This window comes from Marmota monax, unplaced genomic scaffold, assembly GCF_021218885.2.
Source record: "Marmota monax isolate L192 unplaced genomic scaffold, Marmota_monax_Labrador192_F-V1.1 WCK01_AAM20220418_F8-fsc00019, whole genome shotgun sequence".
Classification (NCBI taxonomy): Eukaryota; Metazoa; Chordata; class Mammalia; order Rodentia; family Sciuridae; genus Marmota; species Marmota monax.
This window is the reverse complement of record NW_026695242.1, coordinates 15,524,719-15,532,832: the sequence shown is the minus strand read 5'-3', so window position 1 is coordinate 15,532,832 and position 8,114 is coordinate 15,524,719.

Below are 8,114 nucleotides of genomic sequence, written 5' to 3'. Positions count from 1 at the left end.
CATTAATGATCCCAGTGGATAAAGCATTCAATAGTCTTTCATAAATAGAACCTGTTATAAACATGAACAAAATGTTCATTCTCATTTCTTTGTTAATGCTAGGCTTGATGCAGTTGAAGTTCTTTCCTGCAGCCTTTACCTCTAAAGGGTTGGCATAGAAGACGAAGAAAATGAAAATCAGCTCAACTTAATAAAAACATTGGGACACTTGCTAAAATTCCTCAGATCTATTTATCTAACTCAAGCTAGATGTACTTTAATATCCATAACTCAGAATGTATTGATTCATTTTTGCCTTGGAATTAACAGAACTTAGAGACCTTTAGTATCCTTCCTAGTCTCTTGCCTTTTTTACACTTGGGGAAAATGAGGCACATTTGACAGGGTGACATTCTAAGAGTCCCCTAGAGAGATAGTAGAAGAGGAAGGATTACAGCCTGAATCTCTTAATTTTTTTAAACTTAAGGTCCTTGAGGTCAAGTTAAAGAATTTATTTTTTCTTTAAAAACTTGCTTTCCTCTTGTAGTATACCTATACATAAAAAAAAAAAAAATACACAAATCTGAGTCAGGGTATAAACTGGGTAGAGTATCCTACATTCTGTGTGAAAATACAAAGGGGGAGTAAAATATGTTTTTTTAAAAAAAGAATATATTTGCAAAAGGGAGAAATAGAAGAATAAACTAAAAACTAATAAAATGGTTACTTGTCCGGGGAGGAGAGTATAGAAAGGGAGTTCAGAGATGCAATTAAAACTTCTCTGAATTACCTTGTTTTATGATTTTCATTTTGGAATCATGTGTTTTACATAATAAACAAAAACTAAATGTAGAAAATTTGAAAACAATGCAAAACTGCACAAATAACCAAAGAAATAAAAACTAGAATCTAACATGATTATATCAAATGTTTTAAAGCGGTCTATCTTACAGTAATGGTATTTGAACATTACTATTAAACTTGACAGTGGTCAATATTTCCAAGGTAAGGAAAGTTAGTATGATTTGGATATGGTTCTGATGTGTCCTCCAAATATTCATGTGTTTGGTCCTCAATGTAGCAGTGGAAGGTAATATAGTTAAGAGGTAGAGTCAAGAGAAAAGCCCTCCAGAGGGATGTGTGAGACCCCCGCCTCTCTGAATTCCTGTTTTCCAAGGTGATCTCTTCACATACATGCTTCTGCCATGATATGACTCAGCCAAGAGGGCCCTCACCAGAGCTGAGTGAATGCCAGCATCATGCCCTCAAACCTCCAAAACTGTGAGCTAAAGAAATATCTTTTATTTGTAAAGTTCATTTTTCTTAGACTTTTCATTATACTAACATAAAACAGACTAATAAAAAAGTTAACAGTAAATGTGTGCATTCTGCTTTCCTATAGTCTACTCCTAAAGACAGTGTAATATATGTCACATGCCAGTCTTAGAACTGTGTCACCCTTAAAAATGGTACTATGTACTGGGTTTGATTTGGGATGTACAGACAGATTAACTCCACTGTTTTTGTGACATTGGATAAATCAACTTCTCTGAGCTTCCATTCACATATGTAAATAGTGCACATAACAATTATCCTTATTTCAGGGGATTGCCGTGAGGATTAATATTAAATAATCCATGTAAACACTTTAGTGCCATTTCAAGTATATAGTGAGAGCTCTTTAAATTTTAAAAATTATTTAAAGAAGCACTACTTCAACAAATAAGAGATAACTGAAAGATAAAATGATTAAATCTATTTTATATTAAAATGTGAACCACATTATGCATACCAAAGAGTATGCATATATACATATGTGTGTATATATACATATATATAAATATATATGTATATATATATATATATATATATATATATATATTGAGAGTAAAATAAACACTTGGGTACCTACCTAGCTTAAGATCCAGAACATTTATAAACAATTTCAAAGTCCCTGCATACACTGTTTTCTTCAGTTTGTTTTAGAAATTTTTAAGAGATTTTACTGTATATACCTTCTATGATTTGATTTTTTTCTTAACATTTGAAATTTGTACTTATTAGCTACAATTCACTCAATGTCATTGTTGTTAGGTATCCTATTACATGAGTGCACCACAATATTATTAAAAATCCATTCAAATATTGTTGAATAGTTGAATAGAGTTCAATTTTTACTATTACTAGCAAAGTTGATATGAACATTCTCAAACATTTTTCCAGATGCAAATACACAAGTGTTTTTCTAACATATAGACTCAGAAATGAAATTGCTCTGTTGTGAAATACACATTTAGATTTACTGTGTAGTTACAATTTATTTTCAAAAGTGATGATACTTGATGATAATTTGTCATCACTGGACAGTATATGAATGCTGTTGTTAACTCTACTTTCTTATCAGGATTGCTTTGATGGGAATATATTGTCTCATTTTATCCCATGATTACAAATTAGTTTGAGAATTTTTGTACCTTTTTTGTACCAATTGGATTTCCTCTTTCATAAGTGCCCATCAACACTCCCCCCACCCCCGCCCACTGCCACTGATTTAGCTTTTTTTTTCTCTTTTCTTTTTAAAAATGAACCTAAAAGAGGTTTTTTATTTCCTCTTACCCTCTTTTTTTTTTTTTGCATTTTCTGTATTTGGATGATCAAGGTCAAAATGTTAATGTCAAGTTTATCAATAGACTCCCTATACAGACAGTGCTGTTTTTGGTCTCCTTCCCTACTCAAGGTCATGAAAAAATCTTCTTGTATTAATTAATGTTCTAGAAATAATTATAATAATTATTGCAGAGTTTTGGTATATACTCTTCATACTATTTTGGCTCCTATCAATTTCTTGTTTAGTAAGAATTATTTTTTTACTGCATATGTCACAAATGGACATGAACTTGAAGGAATGCTTTCTTGTTTACCTAATGAGATTTTGTTTTGTTTTGTTTTCCTTTAATCTTTTTTTTTTAATTTTTTATTGTTGGCTGTTCAAAACATTACATAGTTCTTGATATATCATATTTCACAATTTGATTCAAGTGGGTTATGAGCTCCCATTTTTACCCCATATACAGATTGCAGAATCACATCAGTTACACATCCATTGATTTACATATTGCCATACTAGTGTCTGTTGTATTCTGCTGCCTTTCCTATCCTCTACTATCCCCCCTCCCCTCCCCTCCCCTCCCCTCCCCTCTTCTCTCTCTGCTCCCTCTACTGACATTCGTTTGTCCCCCTTATATTATTTTTCCCCTTCCCCTCACTTCCTCTTGTATGTACTTTTGTATAACTCTGAGGGTCTCCTTCCATTTCCATGCATTTTCCCTTCTCTCTCCCTTTCCCTCCCACCTCTCATCCCTGTTTAATGTTAATCTTCTTCTCATGCTCTTCGACCCTACTCTGTTCTTAGTTACTCTCCTTATATCAAAGAAGACATTTGGCATTTGTTTTTTAGGGATTGGCTAGCTTCACTTAGCATAATCTGCTCTAATGCCATCCATTTCAGTGTAAATTCTATGACTTTGTCATTTTTTAATGCAGAGTAATACTCCATTGTGTATAAATGCCACATTTTTTTTATCCATTCATCCATTGAAGGGCATCTAGGTTGGTTCCACAGTCTAGCTATTGTGAATTGTGCTGCTATGAACATCGATGTAGCAGTGTCCCTGTAGCATGCTCTTTTTAGGACTTTAGGGAATAGACCGAGAAGGGGAATAGCTGGGTCAAATGGTGGCTCCATTCCCAGCTTTCCAAGAAATCTCCATACTGCTTTCCAAATTGGCTGCACCAATTTGCAGTCCCACCAGCAATGTACAAGTGTACCCTTTTCCCCACATCCTCGCCAGCACTTGTTGTTGTTTGACTTCATAATGGCTGCCAATCTAACTGGAGTGAGATGGTATCTTAGGGTGGTTTTGATTTGCATTTCTCTGACTGCTAGAGATGGTGAGCATTTTTTCATGTACTTGTTGATTGATTGTATGTCCTCCTCTGAGAAGTGTCTGTTCAGGTCCTTGGCCCATTTGTTGATTGGGTTGTTTGTTCTCTTATTGTCTAATTTTTTGAGTTCTTTGTATACTCTGGATATTAGGGCTCTATCTGAAGTGTGAGGAGTAAAGATTTGTTCCCAGGATGTAGGCTCTCTATTTACCTCTCTTATTGTATCTTTTGCTGAGAAAAAACTTTTTAGTTTGAGTAAGTCCCATTTGTTGATTCTAGTTATTAACGTTTGTGCTATGGGTGTCCTATTGAGGAATTTGGAGCCCGACCCCACAGATGTAGATCGTAGCCAACTTTTTCTTCTATCAGACGGCGTGTCTCTGATTTGATATCAAGCTCCTTGATCCATTTTGAATTCACTTTTGTGCATGGCGAGAGAAAGGGATTCAGTTTCATTTTGTTGCATATGGATTTCCAGTTTTCCCAGCACCATTTGTTGAAGATGCTATCCTTCCTCCATTGCATGCTTTTAGCCCCTTTATCAAACATAAGGTAGTTGTAGTTTTGTGGATTGGTTTCTGTGTCCTTTATTCTGTACAATTGGTCCACCTGCCTGTATTGGTACCAGTACCATGCTGTTTTTGTTACTATTGCTCTGTAGTATAGTTTGAAGTCTGGTATCGCTATACCACCTGATTCACACTTCCTGCTTAGCATTGTTTTTGCTATTCTGGGTCTTTTGTTTTTCCATATGAATTTCATGATTGCTTTCTCTATTTCTACAAGAAATGCCGTTGGGATTTTGATTGGCATTGCATTAAACCTATAGAGAACTTTTGGTAATATCGCCATTTTGATGATGTTAGTTCTGCCTATCCATGAACAGGGTATATTTTTCCATCTTCTAAGATCTTCTTCTATTTCTCTCTTTAGGGTTCTGTAGTTTTCATTGTATAAGTCTTTCACCTCTTTTGTTAGGTTGATTCCCAAGTATTTTATTTTTTTTGAAGATATTGTGAATGGAGTGGTTGTCCTCATTTCCATTTCAGAGGATTTGTCGCTGATATACAGGAATGCCTTTGATTTATGCATGTTGATTTTATAGCCTGCCACATTGCTGAATTCATTTACTAGCTCTAATAGTTTCTTTGTAGACCCTTTTGGGTCTGCTAGGTATAGAATCATGTCAGCTGCAAATAGTGATAATTTAAGTTCTTCTTTTCCTATTTTGATGCCTTTAATTTCTTTCGTCTGTCTAATTGCTCTGGCCAGTGTTTCGAGAAATATGTTGAACAGAAGTGGAGAGAGAGGGCATCCCTGTCTTGTTCCAGATTTTAGAGGGAATGCCTTCAGTTTTTCTCCATTCAGAATGATGCTAGCCTGAGGCTTAGCATAGATTGCTTTTACAATATTGAGGTATGTTCCTGTTATCCCTAGTTTTTCTAGAGTTTTGAACATAAAGGGATGCTGTACTTTGTCGAATGCTTTTTCCGCATCTATCGAGATGATCATATGGTTCTTATTTTTAAGTCTATTGATGTGGTGAATAACATTTATTGATTTCCGTATATTGAACCAGCCTTGCATCCCAGGGATGACTCCTACTTGATCATGGTGCACAATTTTTTTGATAAGTTTTTGTATCCGAGTGGCCAGAATTTTATTGAGGATTTTTGCATCTAGGTTCATTAGAGATATTGGTCTGTAGTTTTCTTTCTTTGAAGTGTCTTTGTCTGGTTTAGGTATCAGGGTGATGTTGGCCTCGTAGAATGAATGTGGAAGTTCTCCCTCTTTTTCTATTTCCCGAAGTAGCTTGAAAAGTATTGGTATTAGTTCCTCTTTAAAGGTTTTGTAAAACTCTGCTGTATACCCATCCGGTCCTGGGCTTTTCTTAGTTGGTAGTCTTTTGATGGTTTCTTCTATTTCCTCAATTGATATTGGTCTGTTTAGGTTGTCTATATCCTCCTGACTCAATCTGGGCAGATCATATGACTTAAGAAATTTATCTATGCCTTCACTATCTTCTAATTTATTGGAGTATAAGGATTCAAAATAATTTTTGATTATCATCTGTATTTCTGAAGTGTCTGTTGTGATATTGCCTCTTTCATCCCGTATGTTTGTAATTTGAGTTCTCTCTCTTCTTCTCTTCGCTAGCATCGCTAAGGGTCTGTCGATTTTGTTTATTTTTTCAAAGAACCAACTTTTAGTTTTGTCAATTTTTTCAATTGTTTCTTTTGTTTCGATTTCATTAATTTCAGCTCTGATTTTAATTATTTCTTGCCTTCTACTTCTTTTGCTGTTGTTTTGCTCTTCTTTTTCTAGGATTTTGAGATGAAGTATGAGATCATTTATTTGTTGGTTTTTTTCTTTTTTTAAGGAATGAACTCCAAGCAATGAATTTTCCTCTTAGAACTGCTTTCAATGTGTCCCATAGATTCCGATATGTTGTGTCTGTGTTTTCATTAATCTCTAAGAATTTTTTAATTTCTTCCTTGATGTCTTCTATAACCCATTGATCATTCAGTAACCTATTGTTCATTCTCCAGGTGATGTATTCTTTTCCCTTCCTTCTTTTATCGTTGATTTTCAGTTCCATTCCATTATGATCAGATAGGATGCATGGTATTATCTCTACTCCTTTATATTGTCTAAGAGTTTCCCTGTGACATAATATATGATCTATTTTTGAGAAGGATCCATGTGCTGCTGAGAAAAAAGTGTAACTGCTTGATGTTGGGTGGTATATTCTATATATGTCAATTAAGTCTAGGTTATTAATTGTGTTATTGAGTTCTATAGTTTCCTTATTCAACTTTTGTTTGGAAGATCTGTCCAGTGGTGATAGAGGTGTGTTGAAGTCTCCCATGATTATTGTATGGTGGTCTATTAGACTCTTGAACTTGAGAAGAGTTTGTTTGATGAACATAGCTGCACCATTGTTTGGGGCATATATATTTATGATTGTTATGTATTGTTGGTGTATGGTTCCCTTGAGCAGTATGTAGTGTCCCTCTTTATCCCTTTTGATTAACTTTGGCTTGAAATCTACTTTATTTGATATGAGTATGGATACTCCTGCTTGTTTCCGAAGTCCATATGAGTGATATGATTTTTCCCAACCTTTCACCTTCAGCCTATGTATGTCTTTTCCTATCAAATGCGTCTCCTGTAGACAGCATATTGTTGGGTCTTGTTTTGTGATCCATTCTACTAGCCTGTGTCTCTTGATAGGTGAGTTTAAGCCATTAACATTTAGGGTTATTATTGAGATATGGGTTGTTCTTCCCGGCATATTTGTTTATTTATGTTACTAAACACGGTTTGTTTTCCTCTTTGATTATTTTCCCCCCTTTAGTGTCCTACCTCCCACTGTTGGTTTACATTGTTATTTTCCATTTCCTCTTCCTGTAATGTTTTGCCAAGGATGTTTTGAAGAGATGGTTTTCTAGCTGCAAATTCTTTTAACTTTTGTTTATCGTGGAAGGTTTTAATTTCATCTTCCATCCTGAAGCTTAATTTCGCTGGAAACACAATTCTTGGTTGGAACCCATTTTCTTTCAGTGTTTGAAATATGTTATTCCAGGATCTTCTAGCTTTCAGAGTCTGTGTTGAAAGATCAGCTGTTATCCTGATTGGCTTACCCCTAAATGTGATCTGCTTCCTTTCTCTTGTAGCTTTTAAAATTCTCTCCTTATTCTGTATGTTGGGCATCTTCATTATAATGTGTCTAGGTGTGGGTCTCTTATGATTTTGCACATTCGGCGTCCTGTAGGCTTCTAGGATTTGGGGTTCTGTCTCATTCTTCAAGTCTGGGAAGTTTTCTCGTATTATTTCATTGAATAGATTGCTCATTCCTTTGGTTTGAAACTCTGTCCCTTCCTGTATCCCAATGACTCTTAAATTTGGTCTCTTGATGTTATCCCATATTTCTTGGATGTTCTGCTCATGGTTTCTTAACAGTCTTGCTGAGCTGTCTATGTTCTTTTCAAGTTGAAATACTTTATCTTCATTGTCTGATGTTCTGTCTTCTAAGTGTTCTACTCTGCTGGTAGTATTCTCAATTGAGTTTTTAAGTTGGCTTATTGCTTCCTGCATTTCTAGGATTTCTGTTTGTTTGTTTTTTATAACCTCTATTTCCCTGTATAGTTGATCTTTTGCTTCTTGGATTTGTTTATGTAATTCATTGT